Source organism: Sphaerodactylus townsendi, linkage group LG03 (genome assembly GCF_021028975.2).
Source record: "Sphaerodactylus townsendi isolate TG3544 linkage group LG03, MPM_Stown_v2.3, whole genome shotgun sequence".
In the NCBI taxonomy this organism is placed as follows: Eukaryota; Metazoa; Chordata; class Lepidosauria; order Squamata; family Sphaerodactylidae; genus Sphaerodactylus; species Sphaerodactylus townsendi.
Window position 1 is genome coordinate 170,348,211 of NC_059427.1, and position 24,836 is coordinate 170,373,046.

General features: G+C 46.0%; 1 protein-coding gene across 2 annotated transcripts in view; it reads left to right on the plus strand.

The window, feature by feature from the left end:
• The window catches only part of NXPH4 (neurexophilin 4), a 143,847-nt gene that overhangs the window by 112,938 nt on the left and 6,073 nt on the right, over positions 1-24,836 (plus strand). Inside the window, exon 1 of one of the 2 annotated variants that reach the window (XM_048487344.1) lies at positions 20,732-20,805. The exons of the other annotated variant lie outside the window; for it this stretch is intronic. The gene's annotated coding sequence lies outside the window, so the exon portion shown is untranslated. Of the gene's footprint in view, positions 1-20,731; positions 20,806-24,836 lie in introns of those variants that run through there. 2 annotated transcript variants of the gene reach the window in all.

Below are 24,836 nucleotides of genomic sequence, written 5' to 3' on the forward strand. Positions count from 1 at the left end.
GTGCAAATGAAGACAAGCTGTGGCAACCGTTGTGTGGCTGTGCCCGTCATGCTGGGCTAGAATTCCCCAAGTACCCACAGGTTCAAAAAGGTTGGGGACCGCTTGTGTAGCGAGTGGGCAGGCAGGAGCCCTTTTGCCGACAAAGGGCATCTTCCCGAAGCTTCGTGGCTTCTTTCTCTTGTTCTGCCGTTCGGAGTTCATCCCAGTCGCCCTCCCAAAGCGCTCGAAGTTTAATTAGTGTTCTAACGCCTCACCAGCCTCTGATGAAAAATGCTGCACAAGGTCGGCACATGTGTGGCTGCCAGTAGCGGCTTGCTTGTTCCCTTGGGGAGGATTTCAGCTTTGATTCTGATCCCATCCCTTCCACAGCAGAGAGGCGGATGGACCCCACTGCCCCTTTCCCTGCTTGAGAATTCGCAACTCAAGGGGAGCTTTTCCAGAGAAGGGCTCTCCCTCCTCCTTTCTCGTGCTGGGGACGGAGTCTCCTAACATAGCATGGCTTTCAACTTCACGCCTGCCTTGTATGCCCCGTGACCCGCTTGCTGCTGCGATACAATTATCCCACAGGGAGGCTCCTTTTCCTCCCAGACACTGTGTGCCACCCAGTGTGGGGTTTTGTGAGTCAAGTGGCATAGCAGAAGCTTCCTATATACAATTAGGGGCCTTCTCAACTTCCCCTCTGTGCTGTGCCTGCTGCCCCCCTACCTGCATTTTGATAGTTCTCTGTGTCTCCTTGAGCAGGTGTTAACAAACCTCTGCGCCGCTTTTCCACGTGGTGTTTCATGAAAAAGCTACGAGGGGAAACAAGCCTTCTTGTTAGCTCTGGAGGACTTCAGTCAGTATTTCAGCCTCCTTTTGGTACCGATACAGATCATACTCGGAGCTATGAAACTGGTCTCGGTGTTCTTGTGATGTCATTATAAAGAAAGGGGTGTCCCTGACTATATGCAAAGTGTCTGGACTCAACCCCAGTACAAGCCTACTCCATTATGCTTGGAATTAGCAGTCGAGGTATTCAGGGTAGCATCTCTGTCTAGAAATGAAGCAAGACTTGCAGGATGGGTTGGGTTGCTGAATTTCATACCCATGGCTTGCTGGGTAGTGTTGTGATTAAAGTGTTGGAGTTGGACCCGACAGAACTGGGTTCAGATCCTCAGTGTGCTGTGGAAGCCCACTGTGTGATCTTGGGCCTATTAGTGTATCTTGGCCTCCCCTATCTAACAGGGAGGTTAAGAAGGTAGTGGAGGAACGTGTATGCCATTTTGGGTCTCCTTTGGGGAGAAATGTGAGGTAAAATAAATACATAAAATTTATATTTCCCTTCCTCAATTCTCCCTTTTCCAAGGCATACTATCCAGCTGTCTAAACTAGGGCATCCAGCTTGCGGCCATTTAATATTTTGAGAGAAATCCATCTATCTATTGTGTCTGATGAAGAAAGCTTTAACTCTTATACTCTGAAGCTCATGTTGATCTCTTAGGTGCTAGTGAGGCTTTCGGGTCCTCCGTGGCGGCCAGTTGGAGATGGGAGGGCAGGATCCAGGTTGGGAAACACCTGGAGATTTGGGGATGGAGCCTAGGAAGGCAGGAACCTTGGTGGGTACAATGACATAAAGTCCACCCTCCAAAGCAGCCGTTTTCTCCTGTGGAACTGGAGTCTGGAGATGAGCTGTCATTCCAGGGGATCCGCAGGTCCCTCCTGGAGGCTGGCATCCCTGGGTGCCGCTGGATTTCTACCTAACTGTGTTGCTGCAAACCAACACAGCTGCCTTCTGCAACTATTTATAGCAGGGGTCCCCAAACTTTTTAAACAGGGGGCCAGTTCACTGTCCCTCAGACTGTTGGAGGGCCGGACTAAAAAAAACTATGAACAAATTCCTATGCACAAACGATTGTAAAATGTTTGATTTCACCTTTCAGCCTTTCTGTCATGGTCTATTTTTAGAACAGTGACCAAAGTATGTCAAGTACAGGGTGGGCTCCAAATATTGTTGGGGAGGCTGTGGAATACCTTCCCCTGTAAAAAAAAAAAAGCAGAACTTTCCCAATGAAGCATTCCATCTAACCCAGGATTAGGTATCTTCCTGGGTTCTTCCTCCCTAGCAGCCAGCGAGCGATTCACCAGCCTGGCTGATGCCAATGGGAGTGAGGCGGAACAGAAAGCCTGAGAGCAACACATGGAATAGCCGAGAGGGAAGGGCGGAGCAGGAGTTGCCACGTGTAAGGTTTCCAACTCTGGGTCAGAAAATTCATGGAGATTTGGGGGTGCCATCATGTAATTGCAATCAACAGCCGTTGGGGCCGGTTCCTCCTCTCCCTCGAGTCCCTACTGCACATGAATGGAGCCATCGCTGCCATGCCTGGCGGGCCGGATAAATGCCTTCAGGGGGCCACATTTGGCCCCCGGGCCGTAGTTTGGGGACCCCTGATTTATAGTCATTAAGAACAGTAAACTGCAATCTGGAGAACTGGTTTGATTTTCTGCTCCTCCCCATCAGTAGCAAGCTCTGATCTTGAGAACAGGGGCCCAGTTGTGTAAAAACATTGCCTGGGTCTTATCCTGGGCACCAGTTCTCCCCACAACTGTACCCTGCTCCCAAGCTCCTCATGAAGGAGTGCAGGGCACAGTTGTAAGAGGGGTGGCCTTGCAATGCACCCCCCGCAATGCACCCCCGGGGCACTAGCCCCCTATGTCCTCCCCTTGCTACACCACTGCTTGAGAACCAGGTTTGATTCCTCGTCCTTCCATATGGAGCCTGCTAGGTGAACTTGTGCCAGTCACGGTTCTCTCAGAAGACTGTCAGCTTTGACAGTCACAGACCAGGAAAGGGATTTGGGCGTCTTAGTTGATAGTTCCATGGGAATGTCAACTCAATGCATGGCAGCTGTGAAAAAGGCAAACTCTATGCTGGGGATAATTAGGAAAGGAGTTGATAATAAAACTGCAAGGATTGTCATGCCCTTATATAAAGCAGTGGTGCGACCGCACTTGGAGTACTGTGTTCAGTTCTGGTCGCCACATCTCAAAAAGGATATCGAAGAGATAGAAAAAGTGCAGAGAAGGGCAACGAGGATGATTGAGGGATTGGAACACCTTCCTTATGAGGAGAGGCTGCAGCGTTTGGGACTCTTTAGTTTGGAGAGGAGACGTCTGAGGGGGGATATGATTGAAGTCTATAAAATTATGCATGGGGTAGAAAATGTTGACAGAGAGAAATTTTTCTCTCTTTCTCACAATACTAGAACCAGGGAGCATTAATTGAAAATGCTGGGGGGAAGAATTAGGACTAATAAAAGGAAACACTTCTTCACACAACGTGTGATTGGTGTTTGGAATATGCTGCCACAGGAGGTGGTGATGGCCACTAACCTGGATAGCTTTAAAAGGGGCTTGGACAGATTTATGGAGGAGAAGTCAATCTATGGCTACCAATCTTGATCCTCCTTGATCTCAGATTGCAAATGCCTTAGCAGACCAGGTGCTCAGGAGCAGCAGCAGCAGCAGAAGGCCATTGTTTTCACATCCTGCATTTGAGCTCCCAAAGGCACCTGGTGGGCCACTGCGAGTAGCAGAATGCTGGACTAGATGGACTCTGGTCTGATCCAGCAGGCTACTTCTTATGTTCTTATGTTCTTATGGTATAAAAACCAACTCTTCTTCTATATGCAGTCATCCTATTTTACCCTCAAGGCAGTCCAGAGCAGTTGCAGACATTGGGTTGAGAGAGGAGGTGTTGTAAACTGATTTGGGTGCCCACTGGGGAGAAAGGTGGAGTATAAATGAAGTAGAATACATAAGCATCCCACCCACTGCAACCACACTTGAATCAAAGTTGTAGATCTATAAATGATGGGTGAAAGATGGAAAGGTATGATGCGGACTACTGGAAAGGGATTATCTGCACTAAGCTTGCTTTAGTGGCGTAGCAGCAGTGGCGTAGTGGCTAAGAGCAGGTGCACTCTGATCTGGAGGAACCAGGTTTGATTCCCAGCTCTGCCGCTTGAGCTGTGGAGTCTTATCTGGGGAACCAGATTAGCTTGTGCACTCCCACACACGCCAGCTGGGTGACCTTTGGCCAGTCACAGTTCTTCTGAGCTCTCTCAGCCCCACCCACCTCACAGGGTGTTTGTTGTGAGGGGGGAAGGGCAAGGAGATTGTAAGCCCCTTTGAGTCTCCTACAGGAGAGAAAGGGGGGATATAAATCCAAACTCTTCTTCTCTTCTTCTTCTTCTTCTTTAGTCAATTAAAGTCACTTCTGGTTGTGGTGGGTTTTCCAGGCTGTGTGGCCGTGGTCTGGTGGATCTTGTTCCTAACGTTTCGCCTGCATCTGTAGCTGGCATCTTCAGAGGTGTATCACAGAGGGAAGTCTGTTACACACTGTGTCCAGTAAGAAGGGAATGTTTTAGTGGGGTATAAATTGTCACGTCCCCAGGTGGGGAACCAATCCGTAAGTGTTTGGGTGGAACTTGCTATGCCAAGGTGTGGTTGATAGTATAGCATTGCAGGTGGGGTTTTTCAGTCCAGGGAGTGATTCACAAGATCCACCAGACCATGGCCACACAGCCCAGAAAACCCATCACAACCAGTTGAATCCATCCATGAAAGCCTTCAACAAAGTCACTTCTATTCAGTGCTGGGGGAAAAGGGGAGGGCTGGAGGAAAGATAAAAAAAATGCCAAGAACTGAGATGCTAAGATGGCAAGCACCTGTTGTAAATATCACTTTTTGTGTTCACAGAAGGGCAGAGCCCTGTGCGGATACTGACCTCAGTATTGGTGGAGGAGGAGGAGGGGGGGATTTATATCCCACCTTTCTCTCCTGTAAGGAGACTTAACATGGCTTACAAGGTCCTTTCCCTTACCCCTCCCCCCCTCGCCTTGTGAGGTAGATGGGGCTGAGAGAGTTCCCGAAGAATTGTGACTAGCCCAAGGTCACCCAGCAGGAATGTAGGAGTGCAGAAACACATCCAGTTCACCAGATAAGCCTCTGCCACTCAGGTGGAGGAGGGGGGAATCAAACCTGGTTCTCCAGATTAAAATCCACCTCCTCTCAACCACTACACCACGCTGGTGACTATTGTTGCTGAAGTGAAGCAAGCAGTCATAAGAAGAGCCTTTCTGAATCGGACCAGTGGTCCATCTAGTCCAGTATCCTGCTTCACAGTATCCACCAACAGGGGTCCTCAGGACAAGGCTTTCCCCCGATGTTGTTTCCCGGCATTACAAGGCTTTCCCCCGATGTTGTTTCCCGGCATTAGAATTCAGAGCTCTACTGCCTAAGAATGTGGAGGTTCCTTTTAGTCACCATGGCTAGAAGCTATAGATGGACCACTTCACCGTGAATTTGTTAAATTCTCTTTAAAGGCCATCTGTGCTCAGGGCCATCGCTGCACCTACTGGCAATTAATTCCATCATTTAACTACTCTTTACATAAAGAAGTACTTCATTTTGTCTGCCCTTGATCTGTTGCTGTTCAACTTCGGGGGTGGGCAGTCTCTCATCCATCCATCCATCCATCCATCCATCCATCCATCCATCCATCCATCCATCCATCCATCCATCCATCCATCCATCCATCCATCCATCCATCCATCCCTCCCAACATTGTTCCAATTTTCCTCCTAAAGAATTGCAGCTACACTAAAGAGATTCCAGTTCTAGCATGTCCACTAAAGAGATATCTACCCTGTTTCCCCGAAAATGCCCTACTCCAAAAATAAGCCCTAGTTACAGGTTCCCCGGCGCAGCTAAGAACATAAGAACTAGCCTGCTGGATCAGACCAGAGTCCATCTAGTCCAGCACTCTACTACTCGCAGTGGCCCACCAGGTGCCTTTGGGAGCTCACAGGCAGGATGTGAAAGCAATGGCCTTCTGCTGCTGCTGCTCCCGAGCACCTGGTCTGCTAAGGCATTTGCAATCTCAGATCAAAGAGGATCAAGATTGGTAGCCATAGATTGACTTCTCCATAAATCTGTCCAAGCCCTTTTTAAAGCTATCCAGGTTAGTGGCCATCACCACCTCCTGTGGCAGCATATTCCAAACACCAATCACATATTGCGTGAAAAAATGTTTCCTTTTATTAGTCCTAATTCTTCCCCCTAGCATTTTCAATGAATGCCCCCTGGTTTTAGTATTGTGAGAAACAGAAAAATTTCTCTCTGTCAACATTTTCTATCCCATGCATAATTTTATAGACTTCAATCATATTCCCCCTCAGACGTCTCCTCTCCAAACTAAAGAGTCCCAAACGCTGCAGCCTCTCCTCATAAGGAAGGTGCTCCAGTCCCTCAATCATCCTCGTTGCCCTTCTCTGCACTTTTTCTATCTCTTCAATATCCTTTTTGAGATGTGGCGACCAGAACTGAACACAGTACTCCAAGTGCGGTCGCACCACTGCTTTATATAAGGGCATGACAATCCTTGCAGTTTTATTATCAATTCCTTTCCTAATTATCCCCATCATAGAGTTTGCCTTTTTCACAGCTGCCATGCACTGAGTTGACATTCCCATGGAATGATCTAGTTTGAGATCACTAGCTGATCTGGTCACATAGGGGGAGCAAAATGTAAACTGTTGTTCATGGAAAAAAATAAGACATCCCCTGAAAATAAACTCTAATGCATCCTCTGGAGCAAAATTTAATATAAGACCCTGTCTTTTTTTCAGGGAAATAGCGTAGTGCTGAACACCTATGTCCCTGACCTTCTCCATGAGGGAGTCATTTTGTTCCTCCTCTTAGCAGGGTATTTAGTATCTGTCAAATAATGTCTGGGTTGTTCATCAAATGTTCTGGACCAAAGTGAGTTACTGTAGCTGTAAACTTAACATGTAAGATTGCCTATATTAATCTTTCAGAGCTCTTCACGAACACCATCTCAGTAGAAGGGAAGAAGAAGAGTTTGGATTTATATCCCCCCTTTCTCTCCTGAAGGAGACTCAAAGGGGCTTACAATCTCCTTGCCTGTGAGGTGGGTGGGGCTGAGAGAGCTCAGAAGAACTGTGACTAGCCCAAGGTCACCCAGCTGGCATGTGTTGGAGTGCACAAGCTAATCTGAATTCCCCAGATAAGCCTCCACAGCTCAAGCGGCAGAGCGGGGAATCAAACCCGGTTCCTCCAGATTAGAATGCACCTGCTCTTAACCACTACGCCACTGCTGCTCCTAACCCTCACAACAGTCATGGAAGCGAAATGGTATTCTTATTCCCATAGGGCAGTGTGTGGTTTTGGTGGAGTTTGAGAGCACAGCGACTTGCCTGCAACCAGGCTGCTGATTCAGCCTTTCTGTCAGTTTAATAATTACTTTCTCACCGCTGCTGAGCTCTCTGTTTGCATATCTGTTCTGGCCTGCCTAGCGGTGAATCGGCTCTGCGTTTAGAATGTCTTGACTGCGGAATATATTTACGAGCAGCAAATATTTGGTGCTGTAAACTCTTTCAATCTGGCACAATGCGAGACTGCCTCTGAAAGCAAAAAATATATAATAATAATAATGACAACAACAAAGCACAGGTTTACAAAAATTAGAATGGCTGAAGGAGAGTTATCGTCTCTATTCGTGACATGTTCTCACACTAATATATCAAACAAGTGAGGGCCTGCAGGTGCTCATAGGGAAGGCGAAATTCCACATAAACACACACATTTTGCTAATCCTACTTTTCCCACTGGTTCTTATCGATTCCCCACTCACGATTAGATGCATGCTCGTCACTCCAAATATCCAGGTTTTCTGCATATCTCCCCACTACACCAGCGCTGAACGCGCATTCACCCTGTTTCTGTCGCTCCCACCCCACCCCCTTCAGCACGCGTTATTTAAGAACCTGGAAGGAAGTAGACCTTTTTGAAAAACGCGTGGTCAATCTGGAGCAGTGGGGAAGTTGGGGGGATGAATCCGGATTTGAACTACCCACCCTTGCGAGTGACATGGAGCCTCCCATCCAATCAGGGTGCAGTCGCCGCCCTTTATTTTATTTTATTTTTATTTCATGAAGCTGGAATCCACGTAGATACGTGGCGACAAGGGGCTGTTTAGAATGATTTTCTGCAACACAAAGGAACGCTACGCCTCATATCCATGTGGATACGAGGAGACAAAGCAGCACAGAAACAGGGCATTGCATGCAGTTTTTCTGCGCAGACATGGATCTGAAGTGCAGAAAATTAAAATAAAATCCTGCCCCAGCACTCAGCAGCCAATCAGGAAGCCCCTGAGCAGATCGTGTGGCTGATCCGCGAACAGTGGGGAATTCAGCCTGGCTGCTGAATCACCTGGAGCAGGGGTCGTTTGGCTGCAGTGGGGACCATGAAACCGCGCTGAAAAGGTCCTGAATCAAACCAGACCGGTTTGTACCCACTTTCATTTTTGCAGTGGGAAATCGACCTCTGTTGCCCCCATCCCTCTACTTCTGGTGGTGCCATTTTCACCACCACCACCACATCTTTCCCAGCCTCACTGTCACGGAAACAATGGCCTCGTCCTCATAGTAATAATGACCAGCACCACTTCCTGTATGTCAGATACCATTTTCCATGTTTTTGCCCAGTGTCCAGATAGCCCTAATGTGGGGGAGGTGTTTTCCCCAACAGATAAATTTCACACGAGGCCAGTCATAACTACAGTACAGCTAACCTGGAAAAGTCCTTCGGTTTGCACAAAAAACCGGCTTGCTACATATAGGGCTTTTCCTAGGTTTGCAGAGCACTAAATCATACCCTTGTCTGGTTTTGCTGTGTGGATTTTGGGATCCTTACAGGAGTCATGCCTTGGCTATTAGATATGTATATGAGAAATTATATGGAATGGATTAGTTCCTGCTGAACGATGCAATTTTGACATGCTTGGTGAATTCTTTACCTTGGTTTGGGGGAACAGAGGTTAGAAATATAGGTTCAAAAAGCACACTGTACATCAGGGGTCACCAACATGGTGTTCCTGGGAGCTGTGGCATCCCCCCCCCCCCCAACAACTTTCCTAGCACTTGCCAAATGCTTTTGGACGCAAGGGAAGGGAGGGAGGGGGCCCGGCATCTGGACATGGGCCACCCACCCTGGTGGAGGGAGGGGAGGGAGGGGTGGCATGCAAGGGAAGGGAGGGAGGGGGTCCGGCATCTGGACATGGGCCACCCACCCTGGTGGAGGGAGGGGTGGCATGCAAGGGATGGGGCCTGATGAAGGTTTTACCTAGGAAGGCTTCTGACTGGCTATTGGAGATTTAGTTGGTTGTGTAGATTTTTAAAAACATTGTCCTTGCAGCTCCTGCCAATTACAACACTTCACTCTGTGCTTGCAGGTAAAGCACAGCAGCCATTTTGTGCCTGCCTCTACCCCCCATGGCAGCTATTTTGTGGCTGCATCCCCCACAATGTGTCAGAATACCAAAGGTGCCTGCGGGCTCAGAAAGCCTGGGGGACCAAGCTGTACATACTACCAGTGTGTGCTCTGCCACGGATCTGTGGCCTATTGAGGCCTGAAGCCAATTAAGGGCATCATTTCATCCATTCGACTGCCAGTCACGAGCAATTCCCAGTGATTAAGTGTGGAGACGTGGATATGCGAGCGAAGCCTTTAGTTTGGTTCCTCCCGCACGGATGCCTGTTCACGGATAGTCCCTTTCAGAACAGTTGAATCTGAAGCCTGCCCTCTTTCGTCACGCTGAGACAAAAGGGGCGTTTTAGCTGTGAATGTCTGTTGTGGCTGCCTGAACTAATTAATTGGTATTGAGGAGTCTTCTGCACTGGCTTCCATGTGTGGAAACATTGAGTGGGAGGGACAGAACACTCTAACTGCTCAGGCTGGTAAGAAACCAGCTCTCATTGTAGATTTTGATATGCGCGTGTTCTTTGAGACGAAAAGCTCACTGAGAACGCATCCAGAGAACCAAGTAAGAGGTCTCCACCCCCCCCCCCCCTTAAGCCTCTGATCTTGAAATCTGCAATGTATGACTGCTGCTTTTAGTGGAGCTCCAAAACTAAGGAGAGTAGAAAGTACAAAATAACAGCCCAAACAGTTTCGCCACCCCATGGGGTAGTGTAGGTGTTACCCACAGCCACGGGTAACTAGAAAGTGATTTCAGAGTGATTTCAGCTTTGTCAGCAATGAGCGATAGTGATTTCAGAGTGATTTCAGCTTTGGCAGCAGTGAGTGGATGCAGAGGCAGGCTGCCTTCAGAGCAGAGGTTCTTTATTGTGATTTCAAGCTCTTTCCAGGCCAGACTGCCCAGTACAGAACGAAACACAGCCCTTTTTATACATTTCCCAGTAACCCAGAAAAGGGGTGTAGGGCAATCCCACCCCCACAGTGCAAAACCCAGGAAGGGGGCGGTCTCCTTCCATCTAATACAGAGAAAATATCTGAGGTGGTTCCTTGGGAGTGTTAGACAAAGACAACTTTAAATGATCCAATGAATTCTTGGATCCTGAAAGTAAGGATGTGAACAGTCCAATGAGCTTCTGGATCCTGAGAGTAAAACTTCAAACAGTCCAATAGCAAAACAGGGTGACATCTTCCAAGGCTGGGTGATCCTTGAGTACTGGCAACAGATTCGATTAGCAAGTCCAAAGAGGGTCGTTGTTCTTATCAAAGGGTCGGCTGGGCGTTGGTCTAAGCAGCATTCCAGAGTCAACTTCCTTGTTACTTAATATCAGACCTTAACTGGCTATTGCTTCTATTCTCAGACACAAATTTCAAAAATAACATAACCTTAAAGGATAAACACACATACTTGTACTTATAGGCAGGACTATACATCTACCTACTGGCAGGGCTCGCTTAAAACTAATAGAACCTTAACCTAACTGAAGAACCTTATTAAACTAAAATCCTAAACTACAGGCATAAACTTAACTAAGAGGAGCTTTTACCACATCCTAGAATGACACAAACACAAGGAAAACCATATAGCCTTGGCACAATCATGCATATACATTCTTTGTGAACCTTATGAAGGCTTCTGAACCACACAAGTCTCCGTGTCCAGGCATGGAGCCAGTGTAGCTAGGCAACCTGACTTCAGGAAAATATTTTGTTTATTTTCCCATCGGTAACATAGGCAACAGTCACCAAAGTGGCTAGATGATTTTCCTGGTTTCAACAGCTTTATGATATTTAGAAGACAGCCCTCGAGTCCGTGTGTATGGAAAAAACTACTGTTGATCCAATAAGAACATCACCAGTTGAAGCCATGCCTGTAGCTCAAGAGCCTCCACCCAGTTTAACAACATCTGCAACAGTTAACACGTATAGGAGCAGCTGCTAATGATGGTTAATCGAAGAAAGTATATGGGGAGGAAGTTAGAAGAGGGGGGAAAGGAGGTAACTGGCGGATGCTTCAGTCGTAAGGAGGGCTTTCGGGAAAGTTTACCCAGTATTCTGAAAGGGATTGATTTTATTTGACTTCGTTCTTTGTTGTTTTAAACTGCTGCAAATAAACGTCAAAAACTGTTTACAGACCTGGCTGGTGTAAGCCTTTTCTTCCGCGGAGCGGCTGGGGAAGAAGAAACCAAGGGGGGAAATCATGCCGACCGGCAAGCTCTTATCAGTCTCCTTGGAGACGAGAGGCCTAGGACGAGAATCCGGAGGTGCTGGACATTTTCAGCCAGCCGAACTTCCATACACTGTGACTAGACAAAGACTGGAGAAAAGTGGGCTAAAAATGTCCTGAAAATAAATCCACACTGCACGTTTACTCAGTAGGAAGTTCCGCTATATTCCGCAGGGCTTACTGCATTACTATCTGTGTGTCTAAGCCCCACCCCACCCTATGCTTGGCAGGCTTGGGCATTTGTGGCCGCAGGTGCAGAATAAAAGATAGGGAATGAAAGAGATGTTAAATGAAGAGTGGGAACGATAGGGGAGAGTGCAGAAATTCTGATCGGTTGATATCCCACTAAATGGCTTACAACATCATTCTCTCCCCTGTTTTATCACAACCACCCTGTGAGGTAGATTAGGCTGAGAGAGTAACTGACCCACTGTCGGTCAGCCAAGCCCATGGCTGAATAAGAATGGAATCTGGGTCTCCCAGATTGCAGTCTAACACTGAGCCCAGCTAAACACGACAGTGAACTCATGGCTGCCATGAGTTCTCCATTGCCATTTTGGTGGTGAAAAGGGCCATCAAGTGGCAACTAGCTCATTGCGACCCCATAGAGTTTTAAAGGAAACAGACTAATGGAGGTGGTTTGCCATTTCCTGCCTTTGAATAATGACCCTGGACTTCTCCCATCCGGAGCCAACCCTCCTTAGCTTCCAGAAGCTGATGGCATAGACTGGGCCATCTAGGTCAGGGAGGTCACCATTTTACATCTAGGTAAGGGAGGTCACCATTTTAAAATGCTGCAAGGCCCCAACCCCGCATGGAACTGTGATGTGGAACTCTTCCCCTCCCACACCTTTCCAAGTGCCAAAACAGCAGCAGTGGAGGACACACATATTCCAGGACTGTTTTGGCACTTGAAAAGGCACCCAAGGTGGGGGATGCAGAGAGCTCCACACTGCTGGCGCATTCCAAATTGGGACCTCACAACGTTTTAAAATCACTAAGGAATAGTATGGCGAACTTGAGGGGGCCCCAAATTCACCCTCACATTTAGCTGGGTTCAAGCCACTATGCTGAAGAAGGAGGAGGAGGAGTTTGACTTTATATCTCCTCTTTCTCTCCTGTAAGGAGACTCAAAGGGGCTTACAATCTCCTTTCCCTTCCCCGCTCACAACAAACACCCTGTGAGGTAGGCAGGGTTGCAAGAGCTCCGAAGAATTGTGACTAGCCCAAGGTCACCCAGCTGGCGTGTGCTGGAGTGCACAAGCTAATCTGGTTTGCCAGATAAGCCTCCACAGCGCAAGGGGAAAAGTGGGGAATCAAACCCGGTTCTCCAGATTAAAGTGCACCTGCTCTTAACCACTGCTCCGCTGCTGCTCAGAAGTGATAGAGTAGAAACAAGGGAGACAGGAGGAATAGGCAACGATCTGCAACTGGCGGCTGTGCAATAGTATTTATTTAAATTTAAATAGTCACAAGCCTTTATTGGCATAAAATAAACATACAAAATCAGCATACAAAATTTGCCCATTATTGCTCACAATTATAGACGCTGGTACTAAAATACTAAATACTAAAATATATACATGGTCCTTCTGTAACTATAGGACATTCCTTCAGCTAAGTTAACTCACTTAAACGTCATCGGATACTGACAGAAGCTAGCAAAATTACTGCTGGCTATATGTGGTCATAATACATAGACATTGGTTGGTATTCATCTAGACTTACGTCTATTATTGTTAGCAGAAATTTTGCTACATTCTCACACACTGTGGGATCCATGTTGTTCAAAAGCATAGGTATCTTAAGAGCATCAGTTAGATTGTTATACAGAAATGGGATAAGTGCAGATTGTGACATTCTGATTTTTGCAAACCTTACACAATGAAAGAGGGTATGATCGAGTGTCTCCACCTGACCCATATTGCATGGACATAGCCTCCTCTGTTTATCAATTTGTTGATATCTGCCATAGAGCAGCATAGAAGGCATTAGATTGAATCTGGCCAGTGTTAAAGCTCTTCTTAATTTAGGGTTGGTGATCCACTGTAAATAATTGGCCATGTGTCCTTGTTCAATTGGAATAAGCAGGCTGTGCAATAGTAATTAACCATTATTTCTAGTTGCTTGCAAGGAGTGCATGAAAAGCACCACAGAGTATTTGCACCTTCTTGAGCACTGGTGCAACTGCAACCTGGCCTCTCCCTGTGTAGATCTACAGAGCTCAGACAACACGCAGTGTTGCTCCTACACAAGTATGAGTCACTTACTTTTGAAAGGCAAGTTAAACATCCTCCCCCACAACTACTTTAAGCATGGTTGTTTTACGTGATGCAAGCAACCCGTCCTAAGCTGTTACCACAAATCCATCATAATAAAGCATTCATCACTTTCCTCGTATTAAAGCACTAGCAGGGTACCCGTGCTTCGCTACGCATACTTCATCACAGGCTCTCTATGAATTTCGGGGTGACATTCAACATACTTCTTTACAGCCTGTTTGTGAACTTTGGGGTGACATGCAGCATATTTCCTCACAGCCTGTCTGTGGACTGATGGGTTTGTTTTCGCATATTTTGCAGCAGCTTCCTGTAGTTGTCTTTTTCTAATGCAATGTGTTATTGGTCTCTTTCACCTGGTGGGCTCCAAAAGACGTCATGTGGAAGCAGCCGTTGTATTTTCGGGATGCAGAAAGGAAGTGTTCTGCCATTGGATGCTGATGAGTGAGAAGGCTGTGAAGAGGTTCAGGGTAGGGTTGAAGGGCAGGCAGCTGGACTGTACCGCCACTGCAGCACATTCCTGGGCCTCATCCTGCCACTTCAGAGCACGACACCCAGCACAGGGTGATCAGAGGCCGAGAGCAGTAAACTTGTCTGCACAGTAATCAATCTAATGTCCATATGCAAAACCCGACAAGGTGATAGTGTGGTTTGTAATCTGTTTTGATTGTATTTGGCTGTAGTGGTGGTGTTAATGTGAGGGTGGGTGGAGGAGTACTTTTTCACAGCCTGTCTGTTAACTTCGGGGTGACATTCAGCATGCTTTTTTGCAGCCTGTTTGTTGAAGCTGGTGGTGTTTAACTGTCACCCTTAGAATGTTTGTGCAGCATGTCTGTGGACTGAGGGGCTGGTTTGCCCTTAGAATGTTCACGTAGATGGCCAGAGATGAGCAGTTAAAACAGTAAATGTTTAATAACTCGAGTAAAACTGAATATTTTGAAAAATCCTTTCTTAGTGAGCACCTAAACCACATAATGAACCGGTGTGCCAAATTTCAACATTGTAGGTTCAGTGGTTTTTGAGTTCTGTGCATGAGTCAGTCAGTGAGTCAGTGAGTGGTATTTCACGTTTATAGATATAGATTATTTTGGCAGTACAGACCATAATAACAAAAGGGTACGTGTGGATTCCTTCCCAGGAGATTAGAGGGGAAATGAACCATCCCACTCCACAGGGTGGTGGTTGTGAGAAGAGAATCTGAATAAACGAGTTAACAAGTAAACAAGAGATGGACGAAGGTTGAAAGTCACATGAAAGTTCAAAGGCTTTTAAGGTGGATCCTCCTTTCCCCAGAACGGCAGGAAAATTCACTCTTCGGTGATATTTTTGGGGTGTGCCTATTTTTGGTTCCCATTTATGTAGGTCAGTCTGGAGAGGTGCGTGTGCGGGCAAGTGAAGAGTCTACCCCACTGGCAAAATCGCCTTTTGATCTCTGCCCAACTGCACATTTAATAAGCGAGCCAGTCTGCGGTGGGAGGCTGATGGTGGATCTAGATAACCTCTCAGAGCATGTGCCGGCTCCGGAGGAGAATAGAATTGCCATTTAAGTGGCAAGAGCCGCCGTCTGTGCTAACAGGCTAATTCTGACCGCCTTTACTCCAGGGCTGGGCTTGGCCCCTTGCATCTCCAGGCTGCCTCGGTCTCCGCTGGCAAATATCTCGCCGTTTCAGTCATCACCTTTTGCCGCTCCCATCTCCCTTTTAATGAGCATCCCTGCGTGCTGCTTGTACCTGTGAACAGCACACTGCGTCTGCAGCTCCTCTCTCCCCGCTGCGCGTGTGGTTTTGCTGCCTTGGGGGATTTGGGCTGGAACCAATCAATCAAGAAGCATCAGTAGCGAGGGGGTGGTTTAAGGCAGACACACACCACGACACTGTTTTTATTTCTTCCTCTTCCCCTTGGAAGTTTTCTCTCTCTCCATCCTCCCTCTGCCGTTTGGCTTTGTGCTGAGGGATGTGGTCTGAGATCTGTGGGCCACGTTTGATTCCCCAAGCGATACTTTAGGGCCTCAGGCAAATATCTCGGGGAGTAGAGCCATTCTGGTCAATCAAGTCTAGGGCAGGAGGAGGGAGGGACCTTCCTGTGGCATTCATCAAGGCTTCACAGAGCTTTGCTGGAGGCCTTTTGCTCACGAGTGGGCTCATTGCTGTTGTTATCAACTTTCTCAAAGGAAAAGCTGATGACAGCATGCAAGTTCCTTCCCTGGCACAAAGCGTAAGGTGCTGATGGGCTGTGTAACCCAGCACAGGAAAGCAGAGCCAAGAACCAGCAAAAGTAAGTCAAAGAGTGTGGATTAATTCAAAGGCACCGTTTCCCCTGCTGTCCTAGGAAAAGAGAACCCCGGGAGAGACTGGATATCCCATCAAGTCAGATCAAGAGAAGGCAGGGATGAGGGCTTGATTCACACATGGCAAAGTTTACAGGGATTTCGATTTGGTGTGTTCAACGTTTTTCCCCTTCCCAGGCATGTAGGGTCCAATTCAGATCAGGGCTACAGGGGGGGGGGGGAGGAGGAGGAGGAGGAGAAGGAGGAGGAGAAGAAGAAGATTTTGGATTTATATCCCCCTTTTCTCTCCTGTAAGGAGACTCAAAGGGGCTTACAATCTCCTTTCCCTTCTCTCCCCCCTTGCCCCGCAACAAACACCCTGTGAGGTGGGTGGGGCTGAGAGAGCTCCAAAGAACTGTGACTAGGCCAACGTTACCCAGCTGGCATGTGTTGGAGTGCATAAGCTAATCTGGTTCACCAGATAAGCCTCCACAGCTGGGAACCAAACCCAGTTCTCCAGATTAGAGTACACCTGCTGTTAACCCCTACACTATTCTGGTTCAGTCTTTACCCTCTGCACCCTTTTCCTAACCTGAAGGGGCCCTGAGACGCTACTGTTTTCTTATTTGGGGAGAATTTATGTGTGGCAATCAGTACACATAAGTTTTCCAGTGGGGTAAGTAACAGCCCTCTGGGTTGAGAAAGCACTATGAAGGGAAGCCCAAAGTCTCTTTTCCCATCAGGCTGCATGCACTTGAGAAGCACAGAACTCCCCACATCTGATCCAGAGTCCTCATTGACTTCATGATATACGAATTGACCCAAACACATACTTTTCCGAAATGAGGTAGTGCAGGGGTAGGGAACCTGCGGCTCTCCAGATGTTCAGGAACTACAATTCCCATCAGCCCCTACCAGCATGGCCAATTGGCCATGCTGACAGAGGCTGATGGGAATTGTAGTTCCTGAACATCTGGAGAGCCGCAGGTTCCCTACCCCTGAGGTAGTGTTTTTAATACAAAAGGAGGAAAGTGTATCAACCCTCTAACACAGTGGTGGCGAACCTTTGGCACTCCAGATGTTATGGACTACAATTCCCATCAGCCCCTGCCAGCATGGCCAATTGGCAGGGGCTGATGGGAATTGTAGTCCATAACATCTGGAGTTCCAAAGGTTCGCCACCATGGAGTAAGATTGAATGAGATGCTATCAGTAGTTTCTGAGCTATACAGAAAGTCTTAAGAGCCAGAGTGGTGTAGTGGTTAAGAGCAGGTGGACTGTAATCTGGAGAACCGAGTTTGATTCCTTACTCCTCCATATGGGCGGCAGAGGCTTCTCTGGTGAACTAGATGTGTTTCTGCCCAACTGCACACTTAATAAGCAAGCCCCTTCCTACATTCCTGCTGGGTGTGTTTGGGTCAGTCACAGGACTCTCTCAGCCCCTCCTACCTCACAAGGTGTCTGTTGTGGGAGAGGAGGGGAAAGGAGGCTGTAAGCAACCTTGAGTCTCCTTACAGGAGAGAAGGGGGGATATGAATCCAAACTCCTCCTCCTCCTCTTTGAGGGTCCAAGGAGAAGAAACATATAGATGAAACATCATAGTGTTGCAAGGTCCCATTGTCTGCTGCCACTGGAAGCAGCAACAGAAGAAAACAAGAAAAATGACTTATAGGATGTTCTTACCGTAAAGTTTCTGATGAATCCTTGAGCTATCCAGAAGAGACAAAGGATAACTCTAGGAATCACTGGGGACTCTATGGTAAGAACATCCTAATTTTACCATGTACTTCCTGGTGATTTCTAGAGCTTTTGTTGCTTTTAGGTAGTTCCTGGAGTTGCTGGGAAGTGCATGGTAAGAACTTCCTGTCTTTTTCTTTTGAATTTTTTTTCTCATGAAGCTGATCTACCCCCACCCCCACACACTAACTCTCAGGCAGATTGCTGGGTACTGCCTGGAGATCCTAGAAGGGAGATCCAAGATCAGCTCTTGTAACTTATTTTTAAGTTTAAATAGTAACCATATGGAGAAGTAAATTGCCCCCCACCCCACCCCACCCCACCCACTCCGTTTTTAAAATAGAGGAACTGTGTCCTGTGTCCTGAGTGAAGGGTATGCCTGTATTGCATTCACCTTTTTTTCTCTACCAGGGCTAATGACAGGTTGGAAGAAGGGTGATTTCTACTGGGGAATGGCATAAGAGGAAAAACATCACAAACCTGTGTGGTGACCGAAACAAATTCAGGAGGCCCTGCAGCTGCTTTTTAACCTTAAACAAATGGCAGGAAATTCAATCACAAGCCTTCTACATTTTGTCAAATGAAATCTGCACCTGCATCTCTCAGTAGTCTTTACAACAGCTCTACAATGAAGGTCAGCCTCATTACCCTCTTGTTGCAGAGCTCTGGCAGCTTACCTAGTATTTTCATGGTTGGGGTAAGATTTGAACTAGGGAACTCCTGGCTCCTGCTTAGCTAGAGCCGTGCATCAGATTTGCAGCTTAGTTCACAAAACCAACTTGTTCATGCCCAGCTCTGGAATATTAGGATGGACTGGAAGGTTAGTTCCAGTGATTAACCTAACCAGCCATTTTGATACTAATGTGTGCGATATTTCAAATTGGATTTTGTCTTTTCCTTCTCTTCAGGCCCAGTAAAATTCTCATTCTGCTCAGTTCTCTATCACCACAGCGATTCTCAGGACAGACGCCTATGCTACAAAAACTGATTTATCTTTCCAGCATGGTGTAGTGATTAAGAGCAGATGGATTCTAATCTGGAGAACCGGGTTTGATTCCCTACTCCTCCACCTGAGTGGTAGAGGCTTGTGTTTCCGCACTCCTACATTCCTGCTGGGTGACCTTGGGCTGCTAGTCACAGTTCTTCGGAACTCTCTCAGCCCCACCTGCCTCACAAGGTGTCTGTTGTGGGGAGAGGAAGGGAAAGGAGCTTGGAGGCCACCTTGAGTCTCCGTACAGGAGAGAAAGGTGGGCTATAAATCCAAATTCTTCTTCTTCTTTGGCAGAGTAACCTAGAAAAGCCTTGTTCTGTGATAGGAGATATACATTTTCTGTTAGAAATACTCTGTCCCCTCAATGAACAGAGGGATGTGACAGGGTATAATGGTTGGAATCTCTCACAGGCCAAAATGTAGATTTGCCTGTTGGAGTCTGCCCCAGAGATCGCCCAAGAAACGTTTGCATACCTCGCATTTGCATAGATCCTGTCCCTTTGGTGTAGCATGTGCCAGTCAAGGATTATTGTTGATGAGTAGGCCACACACCTACATATCAGACAGCTCTGGCAGTGGCAAAAGAATGTCATTCATCCATCAAAGCTTGTCAACCAGCTGCTGTATTGGCAGGAAAGCCTTCCTAGACTAGGAAGAGCTAATGTAGAATTCATAAATAATGGAAGTTGAAAAGGAAGCAAATGGCAGAGAGTTTGGGAAGAATACAAGAGGGGCAGAGTAGCTGAAGGCCAATGGGCCACAGGTCGTTTTGTAACATGATTTATGAAGTTTCAGTTCATCCTATCTTGCACCATTGTCCTTTATGTAACGCAGCTAGGAGGAAACTCCTGGCTCCTCTGTTGATCGACAACAGCATTCTCACAGACCAACAGAAAACCCTCTTCCTTCTGGACAATGGCTCAAGAGAAGTCTTAGAGTTGACTGCCAGGTTCCTCTTATTGTAATTGCATGGCACTCTTAATGTAATTTTTGAAGCATTCAGTTTTTAAATCATCATTTTGGAGGTTTTTTTTTTTAATATAGATCCCTATTTTGTTATTTTTTTTTTACAAATTTCTATTTTTAAAAGTATGTATTATTGTTGCTATCTGAATGCCATTAAAGGTTTCCATTCATTCATAGTGGAGGCTGATTTTATTATAATAAAACTGTCAGGCTAGGCCAGGGTACTCATTTCATTCAATAATATCTGATGCCCCTGAAAAGGTTAATGGCAATCAAAAGTGACCTACCACATGTCTGATCCCAATATCTGGCAGGCTTCAGGGCAGCATGGGTTGCTGGGATCTCATGAGTCAGGTTCTGGTGGTGCCACTTTAGGTCATTTTCTAACTCCTCAACCAGACCCTAGGTCAGTGGTGGCCAACGTATGGCGCTCCAGATGTTCATGGACTACAATTCCCATCAGCCCCTGCCAGCATGGCCAATTGATGGAAATTATAGTCCATGAACATTTGGAGCTGTATACGTTGGCCACCCCTGCCCTAGGTTGAAGAACAAAAAACCTTTATAGTGGGTTAGGGACAGTTGGGGCAATTTACCACAAACCCACATTTGCAGAAAAATCTTAAATTTTAAAAACAAATAAAAGTTAAAGGGTTATGAACCTCCACCCCAATAAAAGCAACAACTGCACCTTTAAGAGATGAATTCCCACTGATATCTTAGAAGACCACATTCTGAGATCACAGTAGCCATTTGAGGAACAGCTAAGCAACTAAGCTCCATCTTGGACACACACCTTAATGTAGTGAAGTTGTTTGTATATGTCAGCAAAGCTGAGATCAGTACTGTAAGGAGTTTAGATTCTGTCAAGAGGCTGAACGCTTGATAGAGTCACTGAAGGCAGAATGGTCACAGTTGAGACACCTGACTCTGATGCTTTCGCCTTCAGGAATCAACAACCACATCAGTAGAAAAGAACAGACAGTTCCAATGGTGATGGGAGCAGAGGAATCTTTGAAAGGTAACTACTAGGCAGCCACAGTAGTGGAAGGTGACACTGGCAGAGGACCTTTTGTAGATAACAGCCCTGTCACTTCAGCTAACCTATTTAGTATTGTGCAGTAGGTGGTCTGACCATCTCTTACTGAAAACCCCCGTGATGAGACAATCCAAAGTGAAACAAAAAATGGTGCTGACCTGAATCAATGCAAAAGGAAGGATCAAATAGAAACATGGAACTTGAGATGTATGAATCAAGTTAGGCTCAACATTGTAAAATATGAAGTGGAAAATTTAAACATTGCAGTCCTGGAAGTGAGTGAACTGGGTGAGGACATTTTCAGTCTTACTCGAGAAATGACAAACATAGAAGAAATGGAACTGCCTATAAGGCTAAAGTGAGATGTAGCACAAGCACTCAAACTTTAATGCAAGGTTTGGCTGAATAATATCAATGTGGTGCTGGCAGGCATCAGCTATGGAGTAGTCATGCAGTACAAGTTCAGAGCAGGCAGCGGGCAGAGGCGAGGTCAGGCAGGTCCAAAGGAAGGTAGTCCAGGAGTGGAAGCAGGTAGATAGACTAGGCACCAAAGTTCAGAGAAACTAAGCAGGAACCCAGATACATAGGGCTTCTCTGTGAAACACACTCCTTGTACCCAAACTGAGCCAAGCCCCAGGCAGGGCTTAAGTAGGGCACCACTGCTAATGGACCCAGGCTCCTGAGAAGATCTAGTCCTTTTCAGATGCCGATGAGTCTAGCTTGCAGAGCCTTCTGCCATACCAAGCAGCAATACGGGTACTTCTCCTTTTAGACTGAAGCTGCAGCCGCTACCCTTGTCTCTCTCATACAGCTGGCTTGTTACTCAGCTTCTCTGAAATTCCTGGTGACTCTCTGAACTGTTCAGCATCAGGCTGTGCCTCGGCTGCCAGGGAAGAGCTTGGGCCTGGCTCTCTCAGCTTGCAAGGAAGAGCTAGGAGCTGACTCTGTTGCCTGCACCTTCTCATGAGGAGCCAGTTTTGGCCTTACAGTGTCTTCAGGCTCTACTTCTGAGTCTTCATCACCTGAGGATGGGTTCATGGTTATCAGTCTTCTCAGAAAATCTATCCTCATAACCAACATTCAAGCTTATGCCCCAACTACAGATGTTGATGAGGAAGAAACGGAAAGCTCTTAAGCAAGTGTCTAGGAAGAAATATATCACACACCTAAACAAGATGTGCTGATAATCATAGGTGACTGGGCCACAAAAGAAGAGAACAGAGCAATATCAAATATTATTGGCATATTTGGGCACAAAATGAAGCAGGAGAGAGAATTCCATGAATACAGTAGTTCATTGTGGATATACATTTCAGGCAGCTAAACAAACATCTGTATATATGGACATCACTGGATGACCAATATAGAAATCAAATAGATTATATAATAGAAAGCAGAAAATGAAGATGCTCTGTTATCACTGTGAAAACAAGACCATGAGCTGATTGTAGTATAAACCATGAAATGTTATTGTCAAAAATTAGAATAAAGCTGAAAAAACCCAAACCATTGAAAGTGCCAAAATACAATCTAAACACCGTTCCTGAAGAGTTTAAAGACCATGTAAAGTAGAGATTTGCATTATTGAGTGCATGGTGAATGGGAACCAGAAGAACTATGGGTTGAAACAAGAGATATTATCAAGGAAGAGAGTACAAAGGCTATTCCTGTAGCCAAAAGACATAAAAAGCCTCAGTGGATTACTGATGAAATTCTTAAAATTGCTAAAGATAGACAAAAAGCAAAAGGTGGTAGAAACCTATACTGAAAAAAATAGATGGAATAGTGAGAAAATGAGGAAAGACCTGGCCAGGGGGAGGAAAGAGGGAAAGAGTAGGCAGGCAGATAATGATTGGTGAATTGGAGGAAGAGAAGGAAAAAGGGAAAGGTTTGGGAGCTGCCATGGGAAGGGAAAGAGGAAATAGTGTAGGGAAATGAGATGCCCCTCACAGATCCTCAGTTCCCTGATTGCAGTAGTACTGACAGCTATACACTCACTCACCACTAGGAATCATACTATCTTTGATCTGCATTTTTTGTTTTGTTGTAGATATTTTTGCTAAATTGGAGATTTGTATTATATTTGGTCATTGACCATAAATAAAGTCTTCTTCTACTACTATCTTTGAATGTCACAATCCTGTGGCTCTGAAGAGATGAACTATTCCGCATATACGTTTTTCCCTATTTGCTTCAAAAAAAGAAGAGAAAAGTGGAAAGTGGAAAGAAACTTAAGAATATACATAAAGACAAAAAGATAATAACACTGATGGGAGATCTAGACACAAGTTTCTGTAAATGGTTTCCAATTATCTAAAAATAAGTTTAAATGCAATTACATGTATGCTCAAATATTGATGGAGTTCTAATCCATTGATTTTCTGGATCTTGCCAGTGGAAAGATGGAAGGAGAGAGAACTGCGCCTGGGGCATTACCTGCCCGCCCTTGCCCCTGATCTGCCCCGCCCCGCCCCTGGGAGGGCGGTCTGGCGATGGTACCCCCTGTCCCATTGCAGCTTCGCCACTGTTCCAGTGTTTAAGTTTTTTAGCTGCAATGAGGGTCCATTTTCATTGACCATTGGCTAGCATCCAAGAGATAGACAGACATCCTCAAAAAACTATGAATATTCTATTACAATATTGATAGAAGAAATACTTTTTCCCAGAAAAACAAAATGACTGGACATGCCCAAAACATGTTTAAGGTGTGTGCGTGTTTGATGAGTTACAACAGTTAAGTGATGCATCTGGTGAGTACCAACAATTAGACATTGCACTCATTCCTTTGCTAAAAACTCAACTGCGGAGTCCAGTAAATCTTGAACATAAGTTTTTGCTGAATAAGTGTCAACTTAAGAACCATGGAAAGAGCAGCTTTAAGGCCAAATTTCATCACTGTGTCAAAATAGGATGATCTAGCCGCTTATTCCATTCATTGTTGAGACTTTGCATATAATATTTACTAATTGACATCAAATATTTATGAACAAATATTGTAGGTTTTGTTTTCTTTCTTGATTCAGTTAAAGCTTACAGGAGTGAAGGGGACTCATTAATTTTGCGGGGCCATTTTTAGATACCAATAGATGCTGCAACTGTAGGGATTGCCATTCTACTTAAAGCAGCAAGTTATATTTAGACCTCAGCTCAGAAAATGGCAAAATCATCATAACAAATCAGTTGGTCCAACGTAAAAATCCTCCTATCAGTCCAAGCCTGCCATTAAAAAAAAAGATTTCTTCCCAGTTTTTAGATCTGGATTGGCCCATAATTTTAATTTAGCATGTGAAAACGGATCAAATTGATGTTGTTATGCCATTATACACCATTGTTCTCTAGTTGAAGAAACTGCAAGAAGACTGGGATCCACAATTAGATAAGTAGACCCTAATAATGCATTCCACTTGGAGAGGAGCATGAGACATGCATTGTAAAATAAAATGGGAACAAATTATGCAATAAATGTAAAATATAGCTGGTGAGTGCTAGATTATTGTCTCCCATCTCCTTGACCTTCACTTACCAGAAGCAGTTGCGTATCTTAAAAGATGCCATCAAATGTGTTGGTAGCCCTGAGATCCCAGCTAGGAAGAGCAAACTGAGTCCCAAATTCTGAATCCTGGTGCCAGAGCTTAAGTTCTAGTAACTATCTGCATGACCCATCCTTTTCCTCTCTTTTCAGCTCAGTTGGTTTAGCAAACAGCCCAAAGACTGGCAGCTGAGAAGTTCCCAGTTCAAATATTAACCCACTCACGAACTGATGAAGGGGCTTTAGGGTCAGCGGGGTCAGCCTCTCCATTATGAATAACAGGGGTATCATAATGTGGACTTGCTGCCGTGGCTGTGCTGCCCTGCTGCTCCCAAAGGGGTTTCCCAGTGACATGGAGAGGCTGCACAAGCGTGACAGCCTTTCTGTCACTGAGAAGTCCCCATAGCACACAATACGCTTACACCAACCCAAAGGGGTTACAGCTGCCAGCATAATATGCTGAATGGCCGGTAGGGAGTCAACT